Here is a 19,947-nt window from a genome sequence, read left to right on the forward strand (position 1 = left end):
GAGAAGCCACATCAGCCACTGTGATTTGCGACAAGTTAGATAAGTAATTAAAGATAATTGAGGGTCACTGTAGACCATTTTTGATAGTTTTTTCTTTTATGATACTTAATTTAAACCTAGATTATAGATGTGATATGGCATAGGTCATCCTTCAATTCATTGTAGAACTTGGAAACCCATTCAGGGAATATTCGTTCACATTTTTTGTTGAACGCAGTTGGTTTTTAGCATCCCGTATTAAAATATTTCCTTTCATCAATAGCGCAATTTATAAACAAATGTTTTGTGGTTCAAATGGCTCTGAGCACTGTGCGACTTAACTTCTGAGGTCGTCAGTCGCCTAGAACTTACAACTACTTAAACCTAACTAACCTAAGGACGTCACACACATCCATGCCCGAGGCAGGATTGGAACCTGAGACCGTAGCGGTTGCTCGGTTCCAGACTGTAGCGCCTAGAACCGCACGGCCACTCCAGCCAGCAATGTTTTGTGAGTAGAATAAAATTTCCAATGCTAAACATAAGTGCTTTTTCGACGTTATTTTACCAGCTAACTAAAAATAGGGAAGCCTTGAACCCCTTCCACAAAATTTAGTTAGTATTAAGATTCTTTTACAGGGAGTGCAGTGGGTCTGACGCTGAAATCGTTAAGTATTTGATTATATCATCGCTAGTCTCACTGAACTCTTCTGAACTCTACATGTCATGTGTGGTCTGGCGTCTCCTTACCAGCAACAGGTCCCAGGTTGAAAGTAGTTAATTCCCTAAAAAACACCCTCAGAGCGTCGTTGCGCGAAAGTGGTAGGAAGACACGACTTATAACAGACAGACATCACGCAGAATGTTAGAATATAATACGTGTGTTTTAATGTGGGGTTTCGGTTTTGTTTTATGGGAAACGCTGAGTTGGTCATCGTCTGCTGGAAGCAGACGATGTTGCTTCTCGTCCGAAGGAGAGCACAGGGTGACCAGCTTAGGTTTCCCATACCTGAACAGAGAGGTTTTCCCATCTTAATCGAATGCTGTTTTTGTGTGTGAGGTTGGTGACGGAGGGCTACCCCTCTGGTAGCTTCCGCTGCACGAGGAGCTGGGTAACCTCGAAAGAGATAGGGGCACTCTTCGGTGAACGGTTGGTGACTATTGATCGTAGGTCTCAAGGGGGGTTTCAGGTGGTAGGAAGCAGGTTGAGTTAGGACTTCGTTATGTTTAACTGTTTAAATACTTAAGTACTTCAGCTTAAACGAAGCGTGTGAAGTCAGTCACTTTTGCGAATGTGCCATAATTATATTGCTTTAAATAGGCGATTCTTGGGTGTTTGAGTTAAAAGTATGGAAGTTACTTTGTTTATTTAGAACAACGATGAAGTAGAATTTCAAACAGTAAATCTGATTAGGAACGGCTGGTTAGGATCACCTCAACCGTACGTCATTGTAATAGTGTGTCGAAGCGAGTACGATTTTTAATGATTTTAATCTTACATTTTGTGGAAGTTGCTTTTGTCTGTGTGTCGATTTTGTGCCACGTGTTTGGTAATCAATGACCCTTCTGGGCCAAAACGGCACCGCAATAGACTTTATTGTAACAGTTTGCTCGTTTAATTAGCTGTAATTTCTGCAAGAATATCTGTTGTTTCGCGAGCTTTCTACAAAGCAGCACATACTCCTTTACCTTTTACCCAAATGAATACAGATTCATTGACAGATAGTTTCCTCCTGTTACGAGTATACAAAGACAAAGAAGAGGTCGACACATAGGCAGATTTACCAAAATCTTTATTAGCAACTTTGGCCATGTGGTAAGTGCGAAATGCAATAACGTCTCTATCAACAAAATTTTCAAGTCCACCAACACTTGGTACTCCTGTACCACCACGAACAATGGCTACAGTGAACCATCCGTTACCATGGCCAAATGAATCATTAATATCTAAACTAAAATTAAGTCGGCATCCACAGAAAACAGATGGTCCGTCCAACAACGCTTGAGCAGCAACAGACTTGACTGGTATTCGATTCTTCTTGTCTCCTGCTGTTGTAGCGAAGTCGACTGTCTACAAAACTATCGAAAACGTCGAGTTCGCGACAACAGCTGGAGACAAGAAGAATCGAATACCAGTCAAGTCTGTTGCTGCTCAAGCGTTGTTGGACGGACCATCTGTTTTCTGTGGATGCCGACTTAATTTTAGTTTAGATATTAATGATTCATTTGGCCATGGTGACGGATGGTTCACTGTAGCCATTGTTCGTGGTGGTACAGGAGTACCAAGTGTTGGTGGACTTGAAAATTTTGTTGATAGAGACGTTATTGCATTTCGCACTTACCACATGGCCGAACTTGCTAATAACGATTTTGGTAAATCTGCCTATATGTCGACCTCTGCTTTGTCTTTGTATACTCGTAACAGGAGGAAAATATCTGTAAATGAATTCGGAATGCACCCCGTGCTCTAGTTCGGCCGTTTACAAGCAGCAGACGCAGTTAGCATGTTGAATAATTATCGCACAGCCTCGTGCGTTGGTTAAACCTCTGTCCAGAATAGAGAATGCATAGGATCGTAATGCGAATCTCACTGAGATATTTTTTATGGTATTAATGAAAAGGAAATGATAATATCATTGTCTTCCACCCCCGTCTTCTGTGCTTCTTCTTGCTGTAGTTAAATTGTGCTCTGTTACATTCTCGCGTAATTCTTATTTAAATTTTATGCGTAGTTGGGATGTGCAACCAAATACTTAGATACAATAAATAATCTACGTGGAAGACATTACCGATTGCCAATCCTGAATTAATCTAGTTGCCTCATTATCGACATGGAATGGTATGTATCTGGCTACTTAAAGAGATTTGCAAACTTGTAATTAAATTATTAAAGTAATTAAATTAATAATTTTCCAGTGCCGTTTTTTTTTGTAAATGTTTAGGAAGGGCTTTTGCTGGTGGCGACCCTGAATTTCTGAATTTTTATCATTATTTGTGTGAGAGAAGCAGCGGGAAATGAGAGATAACGTACATGGCCCGATGAGAGACGTCATAAAAATAGTAATACGTTACACTGTATTAGTCACGATTGCTGTTTTCTGCGACGAGTTTCGAGGGCTTGCAGACCTCATCTTCAGGCGCATCAGTGGATTACATTACTGTTTTCACGGGCGCAGCTAGCTGTCTCTCGTAACTTTGGTTTCGGTACAGATACACTGCGCAACACAATTTAAAGGACGTTTTTGAGAAGCGCCGTAATTGTCTTCCATAGTGATGGAGAAGTTCGAAATTTGTCTCCAAGGTGTGTACAACCTTCCTCTGTAGTAGCTCAATAGCGTGACGTCATCCTCGGCTTCAGCGACAATACAAACAGCAAAAGTGTGGACCCGTGCGAGAAGAAAGGCCAGAGCGGAGACGCCCCCGTGAGGTTTAAGGAGGGTTAATGACGTCACAGTGGTACCAAATTTCACTTCAGTCCTGACCAACGCCATCGTGGACGTTTGACGTGATGGCTGGGTCTTCACACGCAGGAGTCTGCGATGGAGGTCAGAATCTCGACTTACAGCATTGAAATCACGTTATTTTCTTATGAGTGGCAGAGGAAAACCTTTAGGACATATCACCTCCCAGACTCGACACAAAAAGCTGTCAGGAGGTGGCATAAAGATCGTCAGTGAACCGACCCCTTCCCTTGGCGCGTTGAGTTCCACGCATTTCGCGGTCGGAACAATTCCAGTGTGACAAGCAATAGTTTGAGGTTTTTGACAACCTTACTACATCTACATAGATACGCCGCAAACCACTGTACGGTCGGTGGCGGAGGGTACCCTGTACCACTTCTACCCATTGTCCGCCCCCGGTAACTGAGTGGTCGGTGCGACAGAATGTGAGTCCTAAGGGTTCGGGTTCGATTCCAGGCTGGGTCGGAGATTCTCTGCGCTCAAAGGACTCGGTGTTGTGTTGTCCTAATCACCATCACTTCATCCCCATCGATGCGCAAGTCGCCGAAGAGGCGTCAAATCGAAAGACTTGCACCCGTCGAACGGTCTATCCGACGTGAGGCCCTAGTCACACGACATTTACATATTTTTTTACTATCCATTTTTGTTCCAGTTTCACTCGCAAGTAGAGCGAGGGAAAACGACTGCCTATATGATGCCATGGGAGCTCTTATTTCTCCCATCTTATCTTCGCGGTTCTTACGTGACTATGTATGCTGGCGGCAGTGGAATCACTTGGAGTCAGCTTCAACTGCCGGTTCTCTAAATTTTCTCAGTAGTGTTCCTCTAAACGATCGTTGCCTTCCTTCCTGGGATTCCTATCTGAGTTCCCAAAGCATCTCCGTAACCCTTAGGTGGTGTTAGAAACTGCCAGTAACACGTCTAGCAAACTACCTCTGAATTGTTTCCATGTCCTTCTTCAGTACAACCTGGTATCGACGCCAAACACTCGGGCAGTGCTCAAGAATAGGTCGCACCATCGTCCTATATGCGGTCTCCTTCACAGGTGAACCAATCTTTCCCAAAATTGTCCCAACAAACGGAAGTCAACCGTTCGCCTTCCCTACTACAGTTCTCACATGCTTGTTGCACTCTACATCGCTTTCCAACGTTACGCCCAGATATTTGAAATGACTGTCAAGCAGGACACTAATAATGCTGTACCCGAACATTACAGGTTTGTTCTTCCTACCCATGCACATTAACTTACATTTTCCCACATTTAGAGCAAGCTGCCATTCATTACACCAACATAAATTTTTGTCTAAGTCATTCTCGTGGCCGGCCGAGGTGGCCGAGCGGTTCTAGGCGCTACAGTCTAGAACCGCGCGACCGCTGCGGTCGCAGGTTACAATCCTGCCTCAAGCATGGATGTGTGTGATATCCTTTTTGTTACTTAGGTTTAAGTAGTTCTAAGTTCAGAAGTTAAGTCCCATAGCGCTCAGAGCCTGTCTCCCTACAGTCACTCTACTTCGACGCCTCACCATTCAGCGCAGCAGCATCAGCAAACAACAGCAGACTGCTGCCCATGCCGTCCGCCAAATGACTGCTGACACGCCAACGATTCAAGCCTTCTCTAAGGACATCGAGGGCCTGCAACAGCGCTGAATACGACTGGATCCCTTTGCAGTGTACCGCGACAGTAATTTTTGCTCTGGTATAGACGGTGGAACCAATAAGGACCGTTCAAAATGTTTCGACGAAAGTTTAACACGATAGTAAGTGGCAAATGGTGCTCATATTTTTGTTTGCGCCCCTGTTTCGCGCACTGCCATTGCTTGATCGAGGTGAGAGGGACATTGACGCATACGTGAATGAAACGGCGAAAAGACAATCTAGGCCCCCCCTCCCCCTCCCCCCCCCCCCCCCCCCCCGCCCTCACAGTTCGACAGCACTTTCGGTGTCACCCGCACACCGATGTTGACCACATTAAAAATGTACCTGCACAGAGACGGATGGTCACTGAAAGGCACCTGCGTGACAGGCAACCCTTCCGACACCCCTCAGATATCTAATGTGGCGAGCAGGCCCTATTCTTCGGAGTAGCTCCACCCTGACATGTCGAAATTTATTTATTTATTTATTACCTGTTTCCACCCACCTGTCGCTGTGACTCAGTACATCAGATGTTGAAGTTTGGACACGTGTTCGCAAAACGGGTAGTCTATAGTGACAGATATAGTTCACTTAATCCAGCATTTGTGATCGTCCTGAAACATTAGGTCGTTAAGTCTGATGTCTTTGTGAGAAGACTGTTGGACACAGAGAAAAACTGACCGATGCACTGATGTGCGTACATATTAATGTACCACACATAAAAATATCTGTACTTGCACCCTTACGCCCTGCATATTACATTTTCATTCATATATTACATCTACGTAACAGATAGGTAGTATAGAAACATGTGGGCATACAAATGCAACGTTGATTTAAAGCTTCGACGGAATCAGTGAAGAGCTTTCGGAGATATATTATTTTCGACAAACGAACATTTACACTTTTATTTATATACATTGGCCTTTGGTTTCACGATCATACAGCCAACGACAGCTAATATGTACCAATAACTACTATCAGTTTTGACTATTATCTATGTACAAATTTGAACCAATTTATAGCAAAAGAGGTATAATTTTTATGAAAATGATAGTTGTAGCATGAGCGGCAAAGAAATGGTGTGGGATCCGATGGTTGTCCTTCAAGCTACATGAAGCTGTTTTCGTCGTCAAATGAAATCTTCACTTGTGGGACGACCGTGTATTGCGAGGAAAACCCCAGAGGCTGTACTCCATTCCTATGTCCATTACTATAATAATGTGATAAATGAATTAAAAATGTAGTGCAGACTTTTGTACTCAGAGAATAGTAGACCCAGCAACATGTTTTTGGTCGGTTCTTCAATCTAGTGACTGATAGAATCATAGAAGCAACGCATACTATAGACTTTCATACGCATTTTGTGGCATTTTCTATAGTTTTTCTTGTTGTTAGGCATTGTGGTATATACATATATTATTTTAAGTAGGCTGTTTAGGTTTTTGTGTTGGTAACGCCATGTAGCACTCTGCATGAAAATCACTGACTGTGCTGTGTGCAGCCTGTGGCTGGTTTGCATTGTGGGAATTTTTGTAAGACTGGATGTCATGAACTGATATATGTATTATGACTTTTGAACACCATTAAGGTAAATACATTGTTTGTTCTCTATCAAAATCTTTCATTTGCTAACTATGCCTATCAATAGTTAGTGCCTTCAGTATTTAGAATCTTTTATTTAGCTGGCAGTAGTGGCGCTAGCTGTATTGCAGTAGTTCGAGTAACAAAGATTTTTGTGAGGTAAGTGATTTGTGAAAGGTATAGGTTATTGTTAGTCAGGGCCATTCTTTTGTAGGCATTATTAAAAGTCAGATTGCTTTGCGCTAAAAATATTGTGTGTCAGTTTAGTGATGATCAGAATGTGTAAAGAGAGAAATGTCTGAGTACGTACAGTTTTGCTCAGCTGTTTGGAAATCAAATAACGTAGGGGTTTACCAGCACAATCAGTCATTAATTTTTCTAAGGGGATGTTTCAATATGTATATCAACTGCGTTCACTTTCAGCTGCCACTGCTATATGATCAGTTAATTGTATTCCGCCGATTTTCCGTCCTTTATACATTGTATAGGCCTTTATGCTGTGTCGTCCGAACAAAACACAGCCAAGGAAAAAGCACCACAGGTGTAAAGATGCGAGCTGGCGCCAGTACCATAGAGACCCTCCACTAGCGCGAGTTCCATAAATTACGGGGAAGAAGCGATGAGCTCTTACGTCACGTTCAATCACATCCCAGATGTGTTCAATCAGGTCCAGATCTGGGGAGTTGGGGGGCCAGCACATCAACTAGAACTCGCCACTTCGTTCCTCGAACCACTCCTTCACGCTCCTGGCCTTATGGTATGGCGCATTATCTTGTTGAAAAATGCCACTGCCGGAGGGAAACGTGATTGTCATAAATGGGTGCAAGCGGTCTGCAAGCAGTGTACGATACCCCTAGACCGTCATGGTGCCTTGCACGAATTGGACTGGATCCACGGATGTCCACGTGAATGTTCTCCAGAGCATAATGGAGCCGCCGCCAGCTTGCGTCCATCCCACAGTACAGGAGCTGTTCCCCTGTACAATGTCCACTGTGGCATTGTAGCGAGAAGGAGGCGACTCAGCCTTGCTTCTCTGGTTTCTGTGTCACTAAACCGGCGTCTTGCTGCTTCGGCAGTCCCTCGCCGCACATTAGTACCACTCAGGCGCCAGGTTCAATGTAGGTGATCCTGCTGAAATGCAGTGTTTCGGGATCCAGTTGTTAAATATCAACAACGTCTTGTACTATACTCGTTTTAATGAAGAATACTTTGAAACACACGTCACAGGATTTCCAATATGGCGGTTCTTGACTACGCCGTCATATTCAACCCGTTACAATACGTTAACACAATTATCACTTTCCATACTCGTGATACATCTACGTGATTACTCTGCTATTTACAATAAATTGCCTGGCAGAGGGTTCAATGAACCACTTTCGTGCTGTCTCTCTCTACCGACCCACTCTTGAAAGACGCGCGGGAAAATAACGAGCACTTAAATTTTTCCGCGCTAGCCCTGATTTCTCTTATTTTATCGTCATTTCTACCTATGTAGATGGGTGCCAACAGAATGTTTTCGCAATCGGAGGAGAAAACTGGTGATTGAAATTTCATGAGAAGATACTGCCCACGACACGTCGCGTTGACTGATAACTAATACCTTCACATTAACTTTATATCTCGCTTAACAGTTGGAAGATTTACTCGCGACTTTTCTTTCAGAGCCGCCCCGGTTACTCGACCGTGCACTTTGAGTGGCGCCTGGCTACTGACTCGCCCTCTCTTCCCGAAGAACAAGAGAGACCCCCCTTTTTTTCCCTCAGCCAATAGAAACACTTCAAATTCAAATGGTTCTGAGCACTATGGAACTTAACATCAGTGGTCATCAGTCTCCTAGAACTCAGAACTACTTAAACCTAACTAACCTAAGGACATTTTAATATTTTTTTGTGGTATTCAAAAAATTTAAAAACCTCGCTCACACCGGCCTGATTTAGCTTCGCTGATCAGGATAGTAGAAACATGAGTATGTTAAGGGAATTTTCATTCACAAAGCAGGCTTATCACATTCACACTGTTCAATACTGTTCTATCCTGATTAAATTGATCTTAACGTAAATTCCATAAGGCAGTGAAGCAATTTCGAAGTCTCGGTGCGACGAAAATTGTCAGTCGATCTCCTGAAAACATGTGTAATAATTATTAACTTTCGGTGATCACATGGGGAAGACCGGAGATCTGCTGTTAAGACCGTGTTAGCCCATTTATTGAAAGTAATAAACTGGATATCTTGAGCGTACAAAACGGCAGGTTCGTACAGTGTAAATCAGACGTTCCCCACTGATCCCGTGCAACACAGCGTAGTAAGCAGACACTGTCAATAATAATCAGTTAAATAATACGCGAACACACTTACTGTAGTTTAGTTGATGTATTAAATTCCTTCTCATACAGAATCTCATCAAGATGGCGACTAGCTCAACAATACATACTTATACATCATCCTCCTTTCACGGCTAATCGGCAAGAATTCCTTCATTCTTCTCATAAGAGAAAACATAGATAGCAAAGAAGCTATTCCATGGAGTAAATGGACTCTCCAAAGAATAATAGGACTTGAAACTACTTTGCATTGATAGTCATCGTATATTAACGTTTAAGAATCGGTAAGATAAGAAGAGATATTTCGAGATATGTACTGAGTTATATAATTTATAAAGTTTCTGAAAATATCGCGGAGAGACCGCTGCAAGAGACATTACATCACACACATCCATGCCCGACGCAGGATTCGAACCTGCGACCGTAGTGGTCACGCGGTTCCAGACTGAAGCGCCTCGAACCGCACGGCCACACCGGCCGGCAGTGACAATTCACTCGTCTCCTAACGCCTATATATATCAAAACTTTTAGTCAGTGGGCTTTTAGATCGCTGTTGCCTGAAGTCACGTTTGAGGACATTGTGACGGAAGTTTGTCTCGGAACACTGTCTCAGGTTGTAAGATCCTACTCCAGAATAGTCGGATCTTGTCCCTACTAAGATTGCACGTCATAGCCTCCTATGATGTTCTCATTAAAGCCCCTTGCTGACGCATAATTGTCACATGGGTATGTAGCCTGGCTGCAACTGACCATTCCCGATCGCATAAATGTGTGTAATAATTAGCATAAACACGTGAAGGAAATGCACGGATGCATTACACCTGGAAGAAGATGGATTGACGCCCTCCCATCGGCATGCTGAAGAAGGTATCCAGATTCAAACAGTGTGCCCGACCGAGACTCGAACTCGGGACCTTTGCCTTCCGCGGGCAAGTGCTCTACCGACTGAGCTACCGAAGCACGACTCACGCCCCGTCCTCATAGCTTTACTTCTGCCAGTATCTCGTCCCCTGCCTTCCAAACTGTACAGAAGCTCTCCTGCGAACCTTGCAGAACTTGCACTCCTGAAAGGAAGGATACTGCGGAGACATGGCTTAGCCACAGCCTGGGGGATGTTTCCAGAATGAGATTTTCACTCTGCAGCGCAGTGTGCGCTGATATGAAACTTCCTGGCAGATTAAAACTGTGTGCCCGACCGAGACTCGAACTCGGGACCTTTGCCTTCCGCGGGCAAGTGCTCTACCGACTGAGCTACCGAAGCACGACTCACGCCTCGTCCTCATAGCTTTACTTCTGCCAGTATCTCGTCCCCTGCCTTCCAAACTGTACAGAAGCTCTCCTGCGAACCTTGCAGAACTAGCACTCCTGAAAGGAAGGATACTGCGGAGACATGGCTTAGCCACAGCCTGGGGGATGTTTCCAGAATGAGATTTTCACTCTGCAGCGGAGTGTGCGCTGATATGAAACTTCCTGGCAGATTAAAACTGTGTGCCCGACCGAGACTCGAACTCGGGACCTTTGCCTTCCGCGGGCAAGTGCTCTACCGACTGAGCTACCGAAGCACGACTCACGCCCCGTCCTCATAGCTTTACTTCTGCCAGTATCTCGTCCCCTGCCTTCCAAACTGTACAGAAGCTCTCCTGCGAACCTTGCAGAACTAGCACTCCTGAAAGGAAGGATACTGCGGAGACATGGCTTAGCCACAGCCTGGGGGATGTTTCCAGAATGAGATTTTCACTCTGCAGCGGAGTGTGCGCTGATATGAAACTTCCTGGCAGTTTAAAACTGTGTGCCCGACCGAGACTCGAACTCGGGACCTTTGCCTTCCGCGGGCAAGTGCTCTACCGACTGAGCTACCGAAGCACGACTCACGCCTCGTCCTCATAGCTTTACTTCTGCCAGTATCTCGTCCCCTGCCTTCCAAACTGTACAGAAGCTCTCCTGCGAACCTTGCAGAACTAGCACTCCTGAAAGGAAGGATACTGCGGAGACATGGCTTAGCCACAGCCTGGGGGATGTTTCCAGAATGAGATTTTCACTCTGCAGCGGAGTGTGCGCTGATATGAAACTTCCTGGCAGATTAAAACTGTGTGCCCGACCGAGACTCGAACTCGGGACCTTTGCCTTCCGCGGGCAAGTGCTCTACCGACTGAGCTACCGAAGCACGACTCACGCCTCGTCCTCATAGCTTTACTTCTGCCAGTATCTCGTCCCCTGCCTTCCAAACTGTACAGAAGCTCTCCTGCGAACCTTGCAGAACTAGCACTCCTGAAAGGAAGGATACTGCGGAGACATGGCTTAGCCACAGCCTGGGGGATGTTTCCAGAATGAGATTTTCACTCTGCAGCGGAGTGTGCGCTGATATGAAACTTCCTGGCAGATTAAAACTGTGTGCCCGACCGAGACTCGAACTCGGGACCTTTGCCTTCCGCGGGCAAGTGCTCTACCGACTGAGCTACCGAAGCACGACTCACGCCCCGTCCTCATAGCTTTACTTCTGCCAGTATCTCGTCCCCTGCCTTCCAAACTGTACAGAAGCTCTCCTGCGAACCTTGCAGAACTAGCACTCCTGAAAGGAAGGATACTGCGGAGACATGGCTTAGCCACAGCCTGGGGGATGTTTCCAGAATGAGATTTTCACTCTGCAGCGGAGTGTGCGCTGATATGAAACTTCCTGGCAGTTTAAAACTGTGTGCCCGACCGAGACTCGAACTCGGGACCTTTGCCTTCCGCGGGCAAGTGCTCTACCGACTGAGCTACCGAAGCACGACTCACGCCTCGTCCTCATAGCTTTACTTCTGCCAGTATCTCGTCCCCTGCCTTCCAAACTGTACAGAAGCTCTCCTGCGAACCTTGCAGAACTAGCACTCCTGAAAGGAAGGATACTGCGGAGACATGGCTTAGCCACAGCCTGGGGGATGTTTCCAGAATGAGATTTTCACTCTGCAGCGGAGTGTGCGCTGATATGAAACTTCCTGGCAGATTAAAACTGTGTGCCCGACCGAGACTCGAACTCGGGACCTTTGCCTTCCGCGGGCAAGTGCTCTACCGACTGAGCTACCGAAGCACGACTCACGCCTCGTCCTCATAGCTTTACTTCTGCCAGTATCTCGTCCCCTGCCTTCCAAACTGTACAGAAGCTCTCCTGCGAACCTTGCAGAACTAGCACTCCTGAAAGGAAGGATACTGCGGAGACATGGCTTAGCCACAGCCTGGGGGATGTTTCCAGAATGAGATTTTCACTCTGCAGCGGAGTGTGCGCTGATATGAAACTTCCTGGCAGATTAAAACTGTGTGCCCGACCGAGACTCGAACTCGGGACCTTTGCCTTCCGCGGGCAAGTGCTCTACCGACTGAGCTACCGAAGCACGACTCACGCCCCGTCCTCATAGCTTTACTTCTGCCAGTATCTCGTCCCCTGCCTTCCAAACTGTACAGAAGCTCTCCTGCGAACCTTGCAGAACTAGCACTCCTGAAAGGAAGGATACTGCGGAGACATGGCTTAGCCACAGCCTGGGGGATGTTTCCAGAATGAGATTTTCACTCTGCAGCGGAGTGTGCGCTGATATGAAACTTCCTGGCAGTTTAAAACTGTGTGCCCGACCGAGACTCGAACTCGGGACCTTTGCCTTCCGCGGGCAAGTGCTCTACCGACTGAGCTACCGAAGCACGACTCACGCCTCGTCCTCATAGCTTTACTTCTGCCAGTATCTCGTCCCCTGCCTTCCAAACTGTACAGAAGCTCTCCTGCGAACCTTGCAGAACTAGCACTCCTGAAAGGAAGGATACTGCGGAGACATGGCTTAGCCACAGCCTGGGGGATGTTTCCAGAATGAGATTTTCACTCTGCAGCGGAGTGTGCGCTGATATGAAACTTCCTGGCAGATTAAAACTGTGTGCCCGACCGAGACTCGAACTCGGGACCTTTGCCTTCCGCGGGCAAGTGCTCTACCGACTGAGCTACCGAAGCACGACTCACGCCCCGTCCTCATAGCTTTACTTCTGCCAGTATCTCGTCCCCTGCCTTCCAAACTGTACAGAAGCTCTCCTGCGAACCTTGCAGAACTAGCACTCCTGAAAGGAAGGATGCTGCGGAGACATGGCTTAGCCAAAGCCTGGGGAATGTTTCCAGAATGAGATTTTCACTCTGCAGCGGAGTGTGCGCTGATATGAAACTTCCTGGCAGATTAAAACGATGTGCCTGACCGAGACTCGAACTCGGGACCTTTGCCTTCCGCGGGCAAGTGCTCTACCGTTTTTTTTTTTTTTTTTTTTTTTTTTTTTTTTTTTTTTTTTTTTTTAGGACGCGTTATCTATAGTGCACAACGCTTCCCATTTTTTTTTTTTCGCGGGCAAGTGCTCTACCAACTTTTTTTATTTTTTATTTTTTTTTTTTTTTACATAAGTATATATACACAAAGCAACAGTTCTTCAAGGTACCAGTTAAACATATACAAATGAGTGTAGTGTTAGGTAAACAAATTATTAGAATAACATTAAATACAACAAAATATAACATCCTTTTTTTTTGTATTAATTTGTATTGAAGAAACTAAAAGTACATATATATTCACTATGCAAGAGTTCTTCAAGGTACCATTCCATTTAAACATATACAAATAACTGTTAGTTAAGCAAAAAAATAAATAAATACATTAAAAAGAAAAAAAAACATTAAATACATCAAAGTATAACATATTCTGTCTTTTCGCTTTTTTTAATTATTTTTTTTATTATTAGTACTTTTTTTTTTTTTTTTTTTTTTTTTTTTTTTTTTTTTTTTTTTTTTTTGTCGATGCATGGGAACGTGGATAAGGGTGTTGCATCATGTGACAGGTATGCATGGTACACCCCAGCTTTGAGGGGGGTCAAGGAAGACGCTGCGGAGATAACCGGCAAAAGTTTGTCGGTAAGATGGTTTGCGGGTGAGGGTGCTATGCGAGGTCACAACTTTGTACCAGAAGTCAAGGACTGTATGCGGACCATTTTGAAAGAGGTATTCTAAAGCCAGTCCTCGAACCCAGATGAGAGTATGGTGCTTAGCAAGAGGGTAGTGAAATGTCTGGGGCAACAACAGGAAATCCGGGGTTACCGTCGGTGGCGGGGCACGGAGGTAAAAGCCCACGATTCGTTGGATGAGGAGCCATACGTTTTGTTTCAGGGGGCACGTAAGACGGTGCTCGTCGGTGTCTTCGAGCTGACAGTCAGGGCAGAGTGGGGAGGTGGCCAGTCCTATGCGATAAAGTCGACTGTTAGTCGGGAACTTTCCATAAACTAAAACATACCAGAGTGCAGACACAGACGACGGTAAAAAGGGTGCATGCACACACCCCCAAACTGTGCGCCAGTTAATGTCAGGATGCCGTAGCACCATGGGGTCGCAAGGGTTGGACAGCATAAACAAACGATAATAATCTTTTGTACGGGGAGGACGGTCGACTGGAAGATCGGCCCGAACGTAGCTGAGTTCTATGAAACAATTGGCGACGTGGTACAATAATGGAGAAATAGTTGCCACATTGATCGGTGGATCGAGAGAAGCTGGTCGGAGGACATCTAAGAGACTACGTGTTAAGGACGGAACCGTCCCCTGCCAGTGCCGCAACAGAGTGTGGAGAAAGAGTGCAGAAGATCGTGCCCGCACGTTGACGAGTCCGAGGCCACCTTTTGCAGGAGGCAATGTTAAAGTGCTGTAGCGGACTTTGAAAAGTGTCCCTGCTGACGCGAAATATCCAAAGGCTGATTGGATGCGGCGGCCAAGGAGTAACGGCATTGGGAGGATCTGGGCGACGTGTACCAGTTTAGGGGCTACATACATGTTGACATAGGACACACGTTGGAGTTGGTCTAAGTTACGGTGCACTTGACCGCGGACATGGTGCCGAATCGACTGCAAAAGCCGCCGGTATGCCAGGGCCACTGTGCGGTGTGTGGAGCTCGTAAATTCGATACCCAAGTAACGAAGGGTGGTACTGACTGGGAGTGGGTTCGGCACCATAGCCGGGAGGCCGCGCCCAATGTGCATCATAGTCGATTTACGGACATTAAGAATGCTACCAGAAAGATGTCCATACTGGTGGATCCATTGGATGGCGTCATTGAGTTCCGTGGAGGAGCAGGTGAGAAAGAGGAGATCGTCCGCATAAGCCCTACAGTGAAAGGTGTAGTCATGCAAAGTGAGGCCCTGCAGTCTAGAGGTAAGTCCAGTGATGAGGGGCTCAAGTGCAATGGCATATAGTAAAGTAGACATAGGGCATCCTTGACGTACAGAGCGGCGTATAGGAATCGGTCCTACAAGCCTCCCATTGACTTGTACCATCGAGACGGCGGGAAGTAGTAACCGGCGAATGGCATCGACAAAAAGTAATGGGAACCCCATACGTGTCGCCACCATGAGGAGGAATGGGTGTCGAACGCGATCAAAGGCACTCGTGAAATCGACGGATACCAGTGCTGCACGAAGGCGACAAACCGACGCCAGTGCAATGAGGTCACGGCATTCTCCTAGGGCTGTTTGTAAGGTGGCCCCACAACCACGTGCAGTCTGCTCAGGTGAAAGGACCGTAGGTAAGACGGTGCGCATGCGCGCTGCTAAGAGGCGTGCATAGATTTTATAGTCTGCATTCAGGAGTGTAAGGGGGCGATATGCAGAGACATGAGACCCTCCCTTCGGTTTAGGCACAGGTAGAAGAATGCCAGTGACGAATTCAGGTGGAATTGGGAAGGATGGAGTAAAGAGTTCCTGAATCATTTCCGTCCAGCGAGGAAGCATCAACGTGGTGAACGCCCGGTAAAACTCCACTGGGAGACCATCTGGTCCTGGTGATTTGTTCTTGGCCCCTCTGTTGATCGCATCTACTACCTCTTCTGCGGTGATTGCAGACATCATGGACGTTGACTCCGCTACGTTGAGTGTCCGGTCAGGGGAAGGACGGAGATCATCAGGAATGGGCGTCGCCATCTGTTCATCATCATAAAATTGGCGATAATGTTCAGCAAAGGCAGACACCACCGCCGCCTGTGTTGTGTGGTGAACACCATCGGAGGTCGTGATGTGGGAGACGAAGAGTCGGCGTCGACGACTGTGGTCGGATGCGGCATGGATTGTGGATGGGGTTTCGTCGTGGAGGAGGTCTTGTCGTCGGGAACGCACCACGACACCATGCAGTCGTGCACGTTGAAGAGAGAGGAGACGAGCTTTGGTACGTTGTCGTTCCCTATGGGTGTCAGGTGATGGAGGGAGTGCATCGAGCTCACGGAGGACGGCGTAGTAAAAATTTGTGGTGTCTCGATGCCATGCTGCTGCTTCCTTGCCACATTGTATGAAGGCCTTTCTGATCGCAGGTTTGGCACATTTGAGCCACCAATGGAACGTGGATGTGTACTGCGGAAGGCGTCTTTCGCAAGACGCCCACGTAGTGGCAATACATTGTCGGCAGTGTGGATCATTAAGGAGGGAGGTATTAAGCTTCCAGTAACCTCTGCCGCGCCACACTGACTGAGGTGGCAGAGCTAGGGAGCAAATGACGGCGCAGTGGTCCGAGAATGCAAGGGGCCACCGTTCAGCTTGGGCGACGTCGTTGCCAAGGTGGGCAGAGACATATAACCGGTCCAGTCTGCTCGCAGAATGTGCTGTATAATGGGTGAAACCGGGGGTGTTGCCATGAATTTTCTCCCAAACGTCCACTAGGTGAAAATCTTCGATTAAGGTGAGAAGCGCTGGGCATGGCGAATAACTAGGCATTTGGTCCTGCGGATGGAGGACACAGTTGAAATCGCCTCCCATGATAAGGCGATCATAGCTTCCAGAAAACAGGGGCGCCACGTCATGTCCGAAGAAAGTGGACCGCTGCCGACGGTTCGTGGAGCCAGACGGAGCGTAGATATTGATGACGCGCGTGTCGAAGATGGTAACAGCCATGCCTCTTCCACAGGGAAGGATTGTCGTGTCCTTGAGTGGGATTCCTTCGCGTATGTAGAAAGCCACTCCACGACCTGATTGATCACATGTGGACGTGTATGAGTCGTAGCCGTAGACTGGTGGTAGTGTGGCAACGCGTACTTCCTGAAGAAGGGCGACGTCGACGTCAGAGGCCCGAAGCATGTCACATAGGAGTTGCAGCTTGGGTACAGTGCCGATCATGTTGATGTTCAGCGTGGCAAACCGATACGTTTGTTTCAGTGGTGGTGGACGCGCATCTACCATCACCCAGGCAAGTAAGAGGAGGGCACCGACAAGAAGTCCCGTCCCATCAGGTGCAGGGCCTCGCTTTTGATGTTAACAGGCAGCCTTGTCCGGCGGAGGCAACTCATCCGGAGGAGGGGGCGTATCTTCCTCAATCTCGTCGGCCCATGCTCCTATGCCATGGGTCCGTCCAATGTCCATGGGAATTGCGTCGTCGTGAGAGATATCTGGAGTTGTCGGCGGGGAGACAGGCGTCTCAACCGGCGCACCGATCGTTACTTTGTGCGTGGCGACCTCCATAGAGGTCCCGTCCTGCGAAATGTCTTGATCATCGTGAAAGTTGTCCGCCGACCTCTGCATGGAAATGTCGGTTGGTTGGGTGTCGTCTTCGTCGTCGCGGGTGGCGACGCTTTGAGAGCCCGTGGGTGAACGGCGACGGCGTTTGCGCCTACATGGCGAGCGTTGTTTGCGCACGTGTTCCTCAGTGTCGGACGACGGCAAGGAAGAGCGACGACCTGGTTCGAATGCGTCGGTGGGTACAATGAAATTGTCAAACAGGTGTTGTGAAGAAGTACTGTTCTCCTCAGCGTCCGGTGCGGGAGCCTGTTCGGCGGCAAGGTTGTCAGGTGGGACGTCCGCAACGTCCATAGGTGACTGGGACGGTGGGACGTGCCGATCGGAAGGAACTGGCGACGGACTGGACGAAACTGTAGACGTGGCAAGAGCCGCTGCGTAAGTGACCGGTAGGGCGGTCATAGTGGGTGTGACGGACGCTTCCGACAACGGGAGCTGCGCGACACGTCGTTGAATGCATTCAGACCGTAGGTGACCTTCTTTCCCGCAACCGGAACAGGTTCGAGGTTGGCCGTCGTACATTATAATGGCACGGCAGCCTCCGATACGTAGATAAGAGGGCACGTGTTTCTGCAACTCGATGCGGACCTGTCTAACACCGTTTAAAACGGGATAGGTCTGAAATTGTACCCATCGTTCGGCAACATGTTCCAGAACGTTGCCATAGGGACGGAGCGCCTCGATGACGACGTCTGCAGGTAGTTCGAACGGCAGTTCGAAGATCCTTATCGTCCGTGTGCCGAGACCTGCGTGATCGACGGTAACGGGTCCGACGTTGCCGTCGGAATGGCAGAAGCGCAGTCCACGTTTTGCCTCTTGAAGCACCTTGTCGCACGCCGCATCGTTGATCATTTTGACGTAGACGGTACTGCTAACTATCGACAAGTGGATACCAATTAGATCCGTTGGTGGTATCTTAACTTCATCGCGAATAAATCGTTCTACCTCCAGGGCCTTGGGTCGGGCGAAGTCGGAACAAAAGTTGAAACGTAATGTCTTCTTCCGATAGTTATGCGCCATGGTGGTCTAGAAGGGAAAACGGCACTTACAGCGGCCGAAGTAAACACAAACACACCGTGCGCGCCTCGCCCGCAGCGCTCTGGCGCGTGACCGCCTCGCAGCACTGCCGGCGGCAGACTGCCGACTGAGCTACCGAAGCACGACTCACGCCCCGTCCTCATAGCTTTACTTCTGCCAGTATCTCGTCCCCTGCCTTCCAAACTGTACAGAAGCTCTCCTGCGAACCTTGCAAAACTAGCACTCCTGAAAGGAAGGATACTGCGGAGACATGGCTTAGCCACAGCCTGGGGGATGTTTCCAGAATGAGATTTTCACTCTGCAGCGGAGTGTGCGCTGATATGAAACTTCCTGGCAGATTAAAACGGTGTGCGTGACCGAGACTCGAACTCGGGACCTTCGCCTTCCGCGGGCAAGTGCTCTACCGACTGAGCTACCGAAGCACGACTCACGCTCCGTCGTCATAGATTTACTTCTGCCAGTATCTCGTCCCTTGCCTTCCAAACTGTACAGAAGCTCTCCTGCGAACCTTGCAGAACTAGCACTCCTGAAAGAAAGGATACTGCGGAGACTTGGCTTAGCCACAGCCTGGGGGATGTTTCCAGAATGAGATTTTCACTCTGCAGCGGAGTGTGCGCTGATATGAAACTTCCTGGCAGATTAAAACGGTGTGCCTGACCGAGACTCGAACTCGGGACCTTCGCCTTCCGCGGGCAAGTGCTCTACCGACTGAGCTACCGAAGCACGACTCACGCTCCGTCGTCATAGATTTACTTCTGCCAGTATCTCGTCCCTTCCCTTCCAAACTGTACAGAAGCTCTCCTGTGAACCTTGCAGAACTAGCACTCCTGAAAGAAAGGATACTGCGGAGACATGGCTTAGCCACAGCCTGGGGGATGTTTCCAGAATGAGATTTTCACTCTGCAGCGGAATGTGCGCTGATATGAAACTTCCTGGCAGATTAAAACGGTGTGCCTGACCGAGACTCTAACTCGGGACCTTTGCCTTTCGCGGGCAAGTGCTCTACCATCTTTTTTTTTATCTCATTTTGTTCGTTATTGTTCGTTACAACTGTTCGTGGCGGACGTCACCTTACGCCCGTTGAAGTTCTTTATTGATCCATTGACTCAGTTTTTTTTATTACAGAGGGCAGCTAATCCTCTGACCGAACACGCTGAGCTACCGTGCCGGCTGACCATCTGAGCTACCGAAGCACGACTCACGCCCGGTCCTCACAGCTGCCAGGAACTTTCATATCAGCGCACACTCCGCTGCAGAGTGAAAATTCATTCTGGTATCCAGATTCATCAGATCGTGCAACGCTCTGTCTCTGTGCCAACGTCCAGTGCCGAAGGCCTCGTGCTAATCTCAGTCACATTTCCCGTGGCGTTAACATTGGCACATACA

The sequence above is a fragment of the Schistocerca gregaria genome, chromosome 10 (genome assembly GCF_023897955.1).
Source record: "Schistocerca gregaria isolate iqSchGreg1 chromosome 10, iqSchGreg1.2, whole genome shotgun sequence".
NCBI classification, from domain to species: domain Eukaryota; kingdom Metazoa; phylum Arthropoda; class Insecta; order Orthoptera; family Acrididae; genus Schistocerca; species Schistocerca gregaria.